The 15589-nt window shown below is 36.2% G+C and overlaps 1 protein-coding gene across 1 annotated transcript in view; it reads right to left on the reverse strand.

Annotated features, from left to right (window-relative positions):
• Positions 1-1384: 1384 nt before the first annotated feature.
• csmd2 (CUB and Sushi multiple domains 2) overlaps positions 1385-15589 on the reverse strand; it is an 819059-nt gene continuing 804854 nt past the window's right edge. The window contains exon 72 of the mRNA XM_061882497.1: positions 1385-14601. The gene's annotated coding sequence lies outside the window, so the exon portion shown is untranslated. The remainder of the gene's footprint in view (positions 14602-15589) is intronic.

Consider the following 15589-nt stretch of genomic DNA (forward strand, 5'->3'; position numbering starts at 1 on the left):
TAGTACAAACATTAAACAAAACCTTTCCAATTGTTAGAAAGCCCACTGTTTATTATGTCTGCTGTATGCTTCACTGATGGGAGGATTTGGTGAACATCGTTTTGTCCTACTAATTTCGGCAGGTTCTTGAACTCACCATAGTCTGGATCGTGACGTAACAGTTTGTTTGCATGTAAAATCTTTCACTCCTTCTTTGTCTCATTTTGTCCACCAAACATTTTATACTGTGCGTTAATGCACAAAGGTGAGCTTTGTTGCTGTTATTGACTTGTTAAAGTTAAAGTTCCAATGATAGCCACACACGGTGTAGTAAAAATGTGTCCTCTGCATTTGACCCATCCCCCTTGTTCAACCCCTGGTAGGTGAGGAGAGCAGTGAGCAACAGCGGTGGCCACGCCCGGGGATAATTTTTGGTGATTTAACCCCCAATTCCAACCCTTGATGCTGAGTGCCAAGCAGGGAGTAATGGGTTCCATTTTTATAGTCCTTGGTATGACTCGGCGGGGGTTCGAACTCACAACCTACCGATCTAAGGGCGGACACTCTAACCACAAAACCACTGAGCAGGTGTGGAGCGCCAAACAGGCATACTTGGTCATGTTAGCTAATAGATGCTAACATGCTATTTAGGCTTGCTGTATGTACATATTGCATCATTATGCCTCGTTTGTAGGTGTATTTGAAGTCATTTAATTTCCTTTACTTGTATCCTCTTTGTGTATAAGTTAGTGTTGCATGTCTCATGACACATTATCTGTGTGTAATATTGGCTGCTATTCAGATAGTTGTTTGAGTGCCATGTTGTTCCAGACCACAGCAAACATTACCTAGCTTGCCAAATATTCTAATTAATCTATTAACTAATTATCTACTAAGAATCGTAATCATCGTTGTAAGATTCACATCTTGTTACATTATACAGGCACATGTGACTTACCTTATGTCGATCAAATCAAATTTGATTTATAAACTGGAATAAATTTATCGATTTTTACTTTGTCAGGAAAAGTAGCAGTTATTAAAGATGTATTACATATATAAGTGCATGGATTAGGTACAAACAGCCGCCATACCAACGTTGGAGAGAAGGACCCTACAAAGTCTGGTGGACTTACCCTCGATCGTCCCTCTGCTTAAGTGCTTTAGTCCTCCTTGCTGCCCCTCCATCTCCGTCCTGGCACCTCTCCTCACCATCGAAACCCAATAAGATACAATGTGTTTGTATGTGGCAAGAAAACAACAAAAGGTGTACTCATTGTGTTTTGTCCTGGAACAGAATAGTAAATAGAGAGTGGGACCTCCAATGGGGGGGGGGTGGGTGGGGGGGGGGGGGGAATACATGCTTGAGTATAACAAATGCTCGGTTGAAAAGTATCTTTTTCAAAATATTTTATTCCAAAACCTTCAAAATAAGTTTCAAGTTCAAGAAAGTAGAATAAGCTTAGACACATTGCAAAGCATCATATACAGACAGATAAAATACATTTTATATATTGCGGACAAGCCATGGTGGGTCTTACATATGTACAATACGTATGTAAACTTTTATGTACAATCTTTTTTACACATACAAAAGAGCCTTGTTTCAATTTGATTTGTATATATTTATATATAGAATTATTCATATATATATTTATATATATAGTTTTCCATGTACTCCCCCCACTAGCGTTTGTACTACAATAATGGAAAAAGTACATATGTCAATCCATTTTTTTTTCCATTTTATATTACAAATGTATTTTCATAAAAATATATCTCTGTACAAAAAAAGTTTTTTTTGTCTGTTGATAGTCTTTTTTTTTTTTAGAGATACTTTGAAGTTACACAGTCCTCTCTCATCCCGCTTTATTTCCGTTTGACTTCTAGGCCGTTGGGTCTGTTTAAAGAAGCCACACTGAGCTCGCCCGAGTGCGTCTGAGTCTTCATCAGATTTTTTTTTTTCTCATTCAGTGGGCGTCTTTTTTTTTTTTTTTTTTTTTAGAGAAAGAAAAATCTCTTTTTCTGACCCCCTCGCAAAGGAGCGCACACAGGAAACTATTCTGTGCCAAATGAAAAGCATTTCTTACGACAATCCCGGCGAACAAAGACGAAAACGAGCAAAAAAAAAATAGTTTTTGAGGTTTTTCAAAGTCAGCGGGGTGAAATACATTCAGACTAATTTGGTAACGGCCCTTAAAAACGGAATATTTTGGATAAGTTGCGAGTAGTGCCGATGACAAAGAAGATTAAACTGCAAGTTCGATGGATCGCTTTACGCGGAAACCGAAGAGCCAAGACGGGAAAGTTCTCCCTCGCCTGTGAGGAGTGGAGTCTCCAGGAAGTTAAGCCGCGGTCTGTTCCATTATAGACGAGATGGCGAGCTGCGCCTCGCTGATATCTTAAAACGTGCCGAGGAAGGACGGAATCTGCGTCTTGAAATATGCAGAAGAACCAGGAAGTCGGCTGATAACTTGAAAGTCTCCCATCCTCATATAAACTTCAGGACGCTCTCCTGGAGAGAACTTTCCCGACTCACCCAACTAAGGACATACCTCTCGTTAGCGGGGAAAACTTTCCATGTCTGCAAAATGACACACTGGGAATATCTCGCCCCTATTTGAAAAACAACAGAACCAAGAGATGCAACCTCAAGAATTTGAACTGAATTTCTTTGGTTTTTGACGTCCAATAAAAAACTGGCAGACAAAGAAATGAGTCAAATGTCGTTAATCTGGCCACACATTGCCTCAATTCACAAGTATTTTGAGTTACGAGCTGTTTCTCAGCTATTTAAAAAAATTTTTGCGAGTATAAATTTGTGTTACATGCTTGTCCAAAGCCAGAGATCGACACAATCCCTGGAAATGAAAAAGCAAGTGTGAAAGCCATCGAATAAAAAATAGATAAATAAATAAAATAAAAAAGAAGGCAAGTGGCAGCACTAGAATTCAGCCTCCGTGCCTGTTTTTTTTTGCGAGCATAAATTTGCGTTACAAAGCTAGTCCAAAGCCAGAGATCGACACAATCCCTGGAATTGAGAAAGCAAGTGCGAAAATAAAAAAACAAACCAATAAAATAGCAGGCAGGTGGCAGCACTAGAATTCAGCCTCCTCGACTCTGTTTTTTTTAGTTTTTTTTTTTTGCAAGCATAGATTTGCTTTACGAGCTAGTCCAAAGCCAGAGATCGAAACAATCCCCGGAAATGAGTAAGCAAGTGCTTCTTGAAGGGCTTGAGTCCGGTCCTTTACACCAAGCCCTTATATGTCCAGCCAATCACAATCGTTCCTGCCATAAGTAACACTTCCTGTTGCTGACTCCCACATTTAAGCTTGACGAAGGACATCATCATCTCTTACATTTTGCAATTAAAAAAAAGCCACTGAATCATAAAAAACAAACCAAACCAATGAAAAAGCAGGCGGGTGGCAACACTAGAATTCAGACTCCGCGCCTCTCAGCTTTTTTTGGGGTTTTTTTGCGAGGTTAAATTTGCGTTACATGCTAGTCCAAAGCCAGAGATCGACACAATCCTTGGAAATGAGAGAGCAAATGCGAAAATAAAAAAACAAACCAATAAAAAAGCAGGCGGGTGGCAGCACTAGAATTCAGCTTCCAAGCCTCTCAGTTTTTTTTTTCGTTTTTTTTTGCGAGCATAGATTTGCGTTACGAGCTAGTCCAAAGCCAGAGATCGAAACAGTCCCTGAAAATGAGAGAACAAGTGCGAAAGCCACCGAATCAAAAAAACAAAAAAAAAAGCAATAAAAAAGCAGGCGGGTGGCAGCACTAGAATTCAGCCTCCAAGCCTCTCAGTTTTTTTTTTGCAAGCATAGATTTGCGTTACGAGCTAGTCCAAAGCCAGAGATCGAAACAATCTCTGGAAATGAGAAAGCAAGTGCTTCTTGAAGGGTTCGAGTCCGGTCCTTTACACCTAGCCCTTATATGTCCAGCCAATCATAATTGTTCCTGCCATAAGAAACACTTCCTGTTGCTGACTCCCACAATTAAGCTTGACGAAGGACATCATTATCTCTTACAATTAAAAAAAAGCCACCGAATCATAAAAAACAAAACAAACCAATAAAAAAGCAGGCGGGGGCAGCACTATAATTCAGCCTCCGCGCCTCTCACCTTTTTTTTGTGTTTTTTTGCGAGGTTAAATTTGCGTTAGATGCTAGTCCAAAGCCAGAGATCGACACAATCCTTGGAAATGAGAGAGCAAATGCGAAAATTAAAAAAACAAACCAATAAAAAAGCAGGCGGTTGGCAGCACTAGTATTGAACTTCCAAGACTCTCATTTTTTTTAGTATTTTTTTGCAAGCATACATTTGCGTTACAAGCTAGTCCAAAGCCAGAGATCGAAACAATCACTGAAAATGAGAGAGCAAGTGCAAAAGCCACCAAGTCAAAAAAAATAAAGAAATAAAAAATAAAAAAGCAGGCGGGTGGCAGCACTAGAATTCAGCATCCGCGCCTCTCATCTTTTTTTTTTTTTTTTTTGCGAGGTTAAATTTGCGTTACATGCTAGTCCAAAGCCAGAGATCGACACAATCCTTGGAAATGAGAAAGCATGTGCAAAAGCCACCGAATCAAAAACAATACAATAAAAATAAACAAAAAAGTAGGCGGATGGCAGCACTAGAATTCAGATCCCTGGAAATGAGACAGCCAGCGCGAAAGCCACCGAATCAAAACAAAAACAAAAAAAACAATAAAAAAGCAGGCGGGTGGCAGCACTAGAATTCAACATCCCCATCTCTCAGCTTTCTTTTTTTTTTTACGAGAATACATTTGCGTTACATGCTAGTCCAAAACCAGAGATCGACACAATCCCTGGAAATGAAAAGCAAGTGCGAAAGCCACTGAATTAAAAAAAACAACAACACTATAAAAGTAGGCGGGTCACAGCACAAGAATTCAGCCTCTGTGCCCCTCAACTTTTTTTTTTTTTTTTTTGTGAGCATAAATTTGCGTTACAAGCTAGTCCAGGGGTCGGGAACCTTTTTGGCTGCGAGAGCCAAGAAGCCAAATATCTTAAAATGTTTTTCCCTAAGAGCCATATAATATTTTTTTTTAACACTGAACACAACTAAACGCGGGCATTTTTTAAGTAAGACCAATATTTCCAGAGTATAATAAGTCTCTTATTCTTTGTAATAACATTGTTATTCTGAAGCTAACTGTGGAGGGGTTGTGGCCTGCGGGCCTGCAGCAAAACAGGATGTTGCCAGGACCGGCCTCGAAATCAACGACAGGTGCGTAGACGGCCCACCTGGGCCTTTTTATCTAATCACCTGTCGCTCTGTTATAAGCAACAGCCAGGAGGAGAGACAGGGTTGGGGCTGGAGCCAGAGCGCAAGTGAGGACGAAAGAGAAAACGGCAATTGCTGTAAAGCAACTGAGAGAAAAATAAAATAAAACAATATTGGAACCCTAAAACAGGCTCTTGGTGGTCTGAAGGACCCCCAGGAGGGCAAGCCCCCCCCCAACCAATAATAAATAAATTACTTCTTACCATTAACGCAACTTCTTGAACATAAAAATGCATGAGAATGTTTTATATTTTTAACGTTGTTTTTAACACTGTGATTACAAGTGGAATTATTCAATACTTATCCTGTTAAGCAATGTCAGCTCAGATTTATCCGAGAGCCAGATGCAGTCATCAAAAGGGCCACATCTGGCTCTATAGCCATAGGTTCCCTACCCCTGAGCTAGTCCAAAACCAGAGATCGACACAATCCCTGGAAATGAGAAAGCAAGTGCTTCCAATCATAACTGTCTCTGCCATAAGTAACACTTCCTGTTGCTGACTCCCACAATTAAGCTTGACGAAGGACATCCTTATCTCTTACATTTTGCAATTTAAAAAAAACGCACCTGGAAATGAGCGAACGCGCCCCAGTTGCGGGAATATTTCCGAACAAAAAAAAAAAAAGCGGAATTCCCAAAAGCTGAGATAACGTGGGGCGCTTCGTGCCGCCGGCGTGGAATCTCCGGGGTAATTCAATTGTTTCCTTTTCCATCAATTCACCAGCCCGGGCTGGCGAGGGGCAATATTCTATCTGTGGCGCTGCGATAAGTGAGGGGCCGTAAAAGTAATAACGTTGTAAAAGCAATTACTGGCCCCAGAGCCGCTCTGATTGAAGGAACATTACAGTGATTGCTTTCAAAGGCCCAAGTTTGGCTGGGAAATTATGCATGTAGGTGATTATAAACACTCCATTAAAAGCCTGTTTGGACGCACGCTGATTTGCTGCAGCGCATGGAGGTCAATTTGTCTCTTTAAGACGAAAACTTTTTTTTTTTGGGCAATTTATGTAACGGAATTTCAATTTTGTGAGATGATTTTTTTTTTTTTTTTTACATCAAATATTGCTGACAAATTTATTGGAAACTATTTGTTGGGTAAATGCTTGTTTAAAAATTCAGTGTAAGAAAATTAGAAATATTTTTTTTAATTCAGCGCAAAAAAAATTCCCTTTTTTTATACACATTTTTTTAGACACTGAATTTTTAGATTCAGAATTTTTATACTCTGAAATTCTGTTTTAAATTTCACTGTAAAAAAAATCAGCGTCAACGCTTTTATTTTCTTACACTAAATTGTATTCACTTAATTTTTAAACCAAAAAATCAATGCTGATTTTTTTTTTTTTTACACTGAAATCTTACACTGAATTTTTTTACACTGAATTTATGTAACGGAATTTTTGCACTCGAATTTTTTGAAATTACATTTTTTTTACATCAAATTATGCTGAAAATTTCATTAAAACAATCTATATGTTGGATAGATGCTTGTTTAAAAATTCAGTGTAAGAAAATTGTAAACATTTAAAAAATTCAGTGCAAAAAATAAATTAGGTGTAGAAAAAATTCACTTTTTCTTACACACAAAATTTTTTTAGACACTGAATTTTTAGATTCAGAATTTTTATACTCTGTGTTTTCAATTTCACTGTAAAAAAAAATCAGTGTCGACGCTTGAATTTTCTTACACTAAATTGTATTAATTTACGTTTTAAACCAAAAAATCAATGCTGATTTTTTTTTACACTGAAATCTTACACTGAATTTGTTGATACTGAATTTTTATGCACTGAATTTTTTTGACACTATATTTATGTAACGGAATTTTTGCACTCAAATTTTTTCAAATTATAATTTTTTTACATCAAATTATGCTAACAATTTAATTTAAAAAATCTATATGTTGGGTAAATGCTTGTTTAAAAATTCAGTGTAAGAAAATTAGAAATGTTTTTAAAAATTCAGTGCAAAAAATAAAGTGTAAAAGAATAAATCTCTTTTTATACACAAACATTTTTTAGACACTGAATTTTTTTACTCTGAAATTCAGTGTTTTAACTTTCACTGAAAAAAAATCAGTGTCGACGCTTGAATTTTCTTACACTAAATTGTATTCACTTAATTTTTAAACAAAAAAAATCAATGCTGATTTTTTTTTCTCTACACTGAAATCTTACACTGAATTTGTTGATACTGAATTTTTATACACTGAACTTTTTTGACACTGGATTTATGTAACGGAATTTTTGCACTTGAATTTTTTGAAATTATATTTTTTTTTACAACAAATTATGCTGAAAATTTCATTAAAACAATCTATATGTTGGATAAACGCTTGTTTAAAAATTCAGTTTAAGAAAATTGGAAACATTTAAAAAATTCAGTGCAAAAAATAAATTAGGTGTAGAAAAAATTCACTTTTTCTTATACACAAAATTTTTTTAGACACTGAATTTTTGGATTCAGAATTTTTATACTCTGTGTTTTCAATTTCACTGTAAAAAAAATCAGTGTCGACGCGTGAATTTTCTTACACTAAATTGTATTCATTTACGTTTTAAACCAATTTATTTTTTTTTTACACTGAAATCTTACACTGAATTTGTTGATACTGAATTTTTATGCACTGAATTTTTTTGACACTATATTTATGTAACGGAATTTTTGCACTCAAATTTTTTCAAATTATAATTTTTTTACATCAAATTATGCTAACAATTTAATTTAAAAAATCTATATGTTGGGTAAATGCTTGTTTAAAAATTCAGTGTAAGAAAATTAGAAATATTTTAAAAAATTCAGTGCAAAAATAAAGTGTAGAAGAATAAATCTCTTTTATACACAAACATTTTTTAGACACTGAATTTTTTTACTCTGAAATTCTGTGTTTTCAATTTCACTGTAAAAAAAATCAGTGTCGACGGTTGAATTTTCTTACACTAGATTGTATTCATTTACTTTTTAAACCAAAAAATCAATGCTGATTTTTTTTTACACTGAAATCTTACACTGAATTTGTTGATACTGAATTTTTATGCACTGAATTTTTTTGACACTATATTTATGTAATGGAATTTTTGCACTCGAATTTTTGCAAATTATTATTTTTTTACATCAAATTATGCTAACAATTTAATTTAAAAAATCTATATGTTGGGTAAATGCTTGTTTAAAAATTCAGTGTAAGAAAATTAGAAATATTTTTAAAAATTCAGTGCAAAAAATAAAGTGTAAAAGAATAAATCTCTTTTTATACACAAACATTTTTTAGACACTGAATTTTTTTACTCTGAAATTCAGTGTTTTAACTTTCACTGAAAAAAAATCAGTGTCGACGCTTGAATTTTCTTACACTAAATTGTATTCACTTAATTTTTAAACCAAAAAAATCAATGCTGATTTTTTTTTCTCTACACTGAAATCTTACACTGAATTTGTTGATACTGAATTTTTATACACTGAACTTTTTTGACACTGGATTTATGTAACGGAATTTTTGCACTTGAATTTTTTGAAATTATATTTTTTTTACATCAAATTATGCTGAAAATTTCATTAAAACAATCTATATGTTGGATAAACGCTTGTTTAAAAATTCAGTGTAAGAAAATTGGAAACATTAAAAAAATTCAGTGCAAAAAATAAATTAGGTGTAGAAAAAATGCACTTTTTCTTATACACAAAATTTTTTTAGACACTGAATTTTTGGATTCAGAATTTTTCTACTCTGTGTTTTCAATTTCACTGTAAAAAAAATCAGTGTCGACGCGTGAATTTTCTTACACTAAATTGTATTCATTTACTTTTTAAACCAAATAATCAATGCTGATTTTTTTTACACTGAAATCTTACACTTAATGTGTTGATACTGAATTTTATTACACTGAATTTTTTTGACACTGAATTTATGTAACGGAATTTTTGCACTCAAAATTTTTTAAATTATGTTTATTTTTTACATCAAATTATGCTGACAATTTAATTTTAAAACTCTATATGTTGGATAAATGCTTGTTTAAAAATTCAGTGTAAGAACATTGGAAATATTTTAAAAAATTCAGTGCAAAAAATAAATTAAGTGTACATTTTTTTTTAGACACAAACATTTTTTAGACACTGAATTTTTTTTACATTGAAATTTTGGATTCAGAATTTTTATACTCTGAAATTCAGTGTTTTAAATTTCACTGTAAAAAAATCAGTGTCGACGCTTGAATTTTCTTACACTAAATTGTATTCAATTTATTTACAAACAAAAAAATCAATGCCGTTTTTTTTTCACACTGAAATTTTACACTGAATTTGTTGACACTGAATTTTTAAAACACTGATTTTTTTTTACACTGATTTTATGAAACTGAATTTTTTGCACTCGAATTTTGTGCAACATTTTTTTTACATCAAACTATGCTGACAATTTCATTGAAAACAATTTATGGCTAAATGCTTGTGTAAGAAAATTGGAAAATTGCAATTGGAAAAATAAATTAAGTGTAAAGAATTTCACAGATTTTTTTTAAACACAGAATTTTTTTACACTGAATTTTGTTATTTAAAAATGTAACACTCTGAAATTCAGTGTTTTAAATTTCACTGTAAAAAAAAATCAGTGTCGATGTTGAATTTTCTTACACTGAATTGTATTCACTTAATTTTTTAAACAAAAAAAATCAATGCTGAAAAAAATTGTACTCAGAAATTTTACACTGAATTTGTTGATACCAAATTTGAATGCAGTTTTTTTTTTATTCTGATTTTTTATACTCTGAAATTCAGTGTTTTAAATTTCACTGTAAAAAAAAACAGTTGATGAAAATTCAGTGTATAAAAATTGAGTGTCAACTAATTCAGTGTGTAAAATTTCAGTGTAAAAAAAATCAATGATGACGCTTCAATTTTTTTGCACTGAGTGTCTGAAAATGACAGATTAAAAACATAATAGATAATTATTATTTTTTAAGAATCGTTACAAATTAAAAAAAGATAATTGACACCTCTAATTTATTTCTCTAAAGTCCAAACTTTGTATTTTCCGTAACAAGGGGCTATTTTATTCATTACTTTGTAACTTTTACAAAAAAAACTACTAAAAACAATTTCCACTAGAGAGGATGCTGGTATTGAAAATAAAAACAATATAAAGAAAAGTCCGGCCCCCTGGTCCTTAGCTTTCTGGAAATGTGTTCCTTAAAAGGATCCAGTTGAAACACTCTGGCCTCTCGTGAGAACAACGTGACTGCAAATTGTTAGTTGCTTCTCTTGGACTGTTTTTGTGCTCCCGGTTTGTAAGTACGTGAGGACAAGGCCACGGTGAGTCACAAGCCTGAATGCATGACTAAGTCCTTAGACTCACAAGCAAGTTTTTAGGAACTGAGAATGTTTCAAACAGCGTCAATTGCCCATCAGCTATTTTGGGCACTGAATCCCACTAGAGTCATTCGTTAACTGTACTTTTAATCTCAGTAGAATCCTTCAATAATTATACTGAATCTCACAAGAATCCCCCATTAACTGTACTGAATCCCACTACAATCCCTTGTTAACTGGACTAAATATCACTAGAATCCTCCGTTAACTTGCACTGAATCTCACTAAAATCCTTGTTAACTGTACTGAATTTCCAAAGAATCCCTCTTTAACTGTACTGAATCTCACTAGAATCCCTCGTTAACTGTACTGAATCCCACTAGAGTCCCTCGTTACTGCATTGAATCTCATTAAAATCCCTCGTTTACCGAACTGAATCTCACTAGTCCTTAATTAGCAGCACTGACTCTCACTAGAAATCCCTCATTAACTGAGTTGAATATCAATAGAATCCCCGGTTGACGGTACTGAATCTCACTAAAAACCCTCGTTAACTGCACTGAATCTCACTAGAATCCCTCGTTAACTGGACTAAATCTCTCTAGAATCCCTCGTTAACTGTACTGAATCTCACTAGAATCCCTCGTTAACGGCACTAAATCTCACTAGAATCCCCCACTGACTGCACTGAATCTCACTAGAGTTCCTCATTACTGCACTGAATCTCACTAAAATCCCTCGTTAACTGAACTGAATCTCACTAGTCCTTTATTAACTGCACTGAATCTCACTAGAATCCCTCGTTAACTGTACTGAATCCCACTAGAGTCCCTCGTTACTGCACTGAATCTCACTAGTCCTTAATTAACAGCACTGACTCTCACTAGACATCCCTCATTAACTGAGTTGAATATCAATAGAATCCCCGGTTGACGGTACTGAATCTCACTAGAAACCCTCGTTAACTGCACTGAATCTCACTAGAATCCCTCGTTAATTGTACTGAATCTCACTAGAATCCCTCGTTAACTGTACTGAATCTCACTAGAATCCCTCGTTGACTGCACTGAATCTCACTAGAATCCCTCGTTAACTGAACTGAATCTCACTAGTCCTTTATTAACTGCACTGAATCTCACTAGAATCCCTTGTTAACTGTACTGAATCTTACTAGTCCCTCATAGACTGCACTGAATCTCACTAGAATCCCTCGTTTACTGAACTGAATCTCACTAGTCCTTAATTAACAGCACTGACTCTCACTAGAATCCCTCATTAACTGAGTTGAATATCAACAGATTCCCCTGTTGACGGTATTGAATCTCACTAGAATCCCTCGTTCACTGTACTGAATCTCATTACAATCCCTCGTTAACGGCACTAAATCTCACTAGAATCCCTCGTTTGCTGTACTGAATCTCACTGGAATCCCTCATAGACTGCACTGAATCTCACTAGAATTGTATTTTAATTTTATTTTAATGTTCTATTCCCCCCCCCACCCCTGTTTACCTGTATGTCATCTTTTTTGTAAGGGGCGCTGGAAGCCGGCAGACCCGTCAGCGATCCTGTTCTGTCTCCCAGTAATGTTTGTCTGATCTTGAATGGGATTGTTCTGAAAATTGTAATTTTCCTGAAGGAACTCTCCTGACGGAATAAATAAAGTACTATCTAGAATCCCTCGTTAACTGGACTGAATCTCACTAGAATCCCTCATTAACTGCACTGAATCTTACTAGAATCCCTCTTTAACTGTACTGAATCTTACTAAAATCCCTCGTTAACTGGACTGAATCTCACTAGAATCCCTCGTTAACTGCACTGAATCACACAAGAATCTCTCGTTAACTGTACAGAATCTTATTAAAATCCCTCGTTAACTTTACTGAATCTCACTGAAATCCCTCATTAACTGCACTGAATCACACAAGAATATCTCGTTAACTGCACTGAATCCCACTAGAATCCCTCGTTAACTGTACTGAATCTCACTAGAATCCCTCATAGACTGCACTGAATCTCGCTAGAATCCCTCATAGACTGCACTGAATCTCGCTAGAATCCCTTGTTAACTGTACTGAATCTTACTAGTCCCTCATAGACTGCACTGAATCTCACTAGAATCCCTCGTTTACTGAACTGAATCTCACTAGTCCTTAATTAACAGCACTGACTCTCACTAGAATCCCTCATTAACTGAGTTGAATATCAACAGAATCCCCCGTTGACGGTACTGAATCTCACTAGAAACCCTCGTTAACTGCACTGAATCTCACTAGAATCCCTCGTTAACTGGACTAAATCTCACGAGAATCCCTCATTAACTACACTGAATCTCACGAAAATCCCTCATTAACTGCACTGAATCTTAGTAAAATCCCTCGTTAACTGGACTGATTCTCACAAGTCCCTCGTTAACTCTACTGAATCTCACTAGAATCCCTCGTTTACTGGACTTGATCTCACTAGAATTCCTCGTTAAGCGCACTGAATCTCACTAGAATTCCTTGCTAACTGGACTTGATCTAATTAGAATCCCTCGTTACCTGGACTTAATGTCAGTAGAATCCCTCGGTATCTGGACTGAATCCCACTAGAATCCCTCGTTAACTGTGCTGAATCTCACCAGAAACCCTCGTTAACTTCACTGAATCTCACAAGTTACAGGCTGTGCATTATTTGCGACATGCTGTCCTGTGCGTACACCAGCCAGTTAAGATCTTTGGGAATAGAGCACGATCACAAAGTGAGTCTCAACATCGGTGGTAGGAACGCGGTGTGAAGTCCAGAAATACGGTCAAGCCTGCGTTAGTGGTCACCTGTCTACGGCGGTCACTAGCCGACAGCGGCCACAAAAATTTCCGCCGCAGAAAAAGTAGTTATACATCTCGTCCATAGCAGACACCGGCTTAACGTGGCCCCTCCGACTCCGTATCGTGGCTTTGCAAATTACACGAAATGTCCTTTCTTAAGTGGGATTTGCGGTGGACCATGCAGCTATGCCAGGACTGGGTAGGTCTCGCCAAAAGTCTGGCATGAATGGGAACCAACATCCTGTTTAGGTGAGCGACAATGAGCAGTCTCAAATTCATCAGCACGGTTCCAAAACTATATAAAAAAATTGTTATTGTTTAAAAGTCGACATGTACGGAAAAATGACGGTCACCCGTTGATAGTGGTCACTTTCGTTATTTCCCTTAAGTGGTCACTAAAGACAGACTTGACTCTAGTTTCTATGTTGTTGCTTCCTCCCGGTGTGATTTTGAGGTCTTTGGATCTGCGCGAGAGTAATGGTTTACCTGACACAGTAACGTGACGAATTTGAGGGGTTGCAATACCCACTTTAGCCGCCTGATGGCAGTAAAGTGTTGAATATCTTAAATTGTGTTTTGTGGCAATTCCAACTCGACATATGCGGGAGAAATTAAAAGGGGTGGAAATATGAACAAAAATGCATTACTAAGTGCATCTTTTTGAGCTCCGCAATTGCCACCACTGCCCAGCATGCAGAATGGCAGCAGGCTAAGAAAAAATAAATAAACGTAGAAATGAACGGTTCTGTCCAAGATGACCTTGAAATTGCATTTTAAATCCATCCCCAGGAGTAGACAGGTGAGGACGGACGGAGTTCCTCATTACAGACAGCAAGCGGTGAAATAAATCCAACCGGACAGCGGGGCAAAGAGTGGCTCTTTTAAACGGACTTCCTTCCATGCTTCTCTTGCACGCTGATTTGTGGTAGCAGCAGGTTCACGTCTTAACTGCAACATTTCCTTTGGGTTGAGGGCAACGAGGAGAGCGGTCACAGCTTCCAACGCTGTTTCAGGTGCGGTTATTTCCTGGAGGGGCGATGAGAACTCTCCAGTCACAAAAAAGCATTTTTTGTTGCGTGGCCGGACGGTTCTTGATCTATTTCCAGTGAATAATGTCGTTTTTGCCGTCTTGCTCAAGGAACTATGGAGAAGCATCCTCGACGACGGCGCAAAGCTCTCCTGCCGAGACTGGAAAGTGGACGTTAAAAAATGGAAGGAAAATGGCAAACGCGAGAGCGATGGGCAAATGATAAACCAAAAAAAAAAAGAGTTGTAGAAATGATAGAAAATATGAAGACAAGACAAACAGTAGGCAAGGTTAGATGTCGGATTCACAAAGTCAGAGATATGCAGGGTCAAATGACAGAAAATCACTTAAGTGTCATTAAGTAAAATCTTGTCATTGAATACATACATATGTTGTTAAATATGTCACTCATTTATTTCATGTACAAGTACGTTTAATTTGGTTGCTCTGCAACGTTTCAAGAACTGTGGGGTGCTTTTCTGAAATATATTGGAGAGACTTAACTCCAAACAATTGAAATGTGGGTTGTTGATGAGCCTTTTATTTGCTTGCTGGTTGTTGTTGCTCTCTGAGGCCATTTAGGAATGCAACTGTCTGTGGTTTTGTGTCGATTTCTATCTTTTTTATTTCATTATTAGTGTAAATATTATAAATAAATGATAAATGGGTTGTACTTGTATAGCGCTTTTCTACCTTCAAGTTACTCAAAGTGCTTTGACACTACTTCCACATTTACGCATTCACACACACATTCACACACTGATGGAGGGAGCTGCCATGCAAGGCCCTAACCAGCACCCATCAGGAGCAAGGGTGAAGTGTCTTGCTCAGGACACAAAGGACGTGACGAGGTTGGTACTAGGTGGGGATTGAACCAGGGACCCTCGGGTTGCGCACGGCCACTCTTCCACTGTGCCACTCCGTCCCTTATGACTGTTTTATTCATCTAATCATTAGTTGTATTAATGATTTTGTATTTATTTATTTAGAATTGTTTATTTATTCAATTATTAGTGTTATGACTGTTTTTATTTGTTTAATTATTAGTTATACTGATATGATTTTGTATTTATGTATTTAATTATAATTATTATTATTGTTTATTTAATTATTATTGTTATGACTGTTTTTATTTTTTTAATTATTTGT

This window comes from Nerophis ophidion, linkage group LG21 (assembly GCF_033978795.1).
Source record: "Nerophis ophidion isolate RoL-2023_Sa linkage group LG21, RoL_Noph_v1.0, whole genome shotgun sequence".
Classification (NCBI taxonomy): domain Eukaryota; kingdom Metazoa; phylum Chordata; class Actinopteri; order Syngnathiformes; family Syngnathidae; genus Nerophis; species Nerophis ophidion.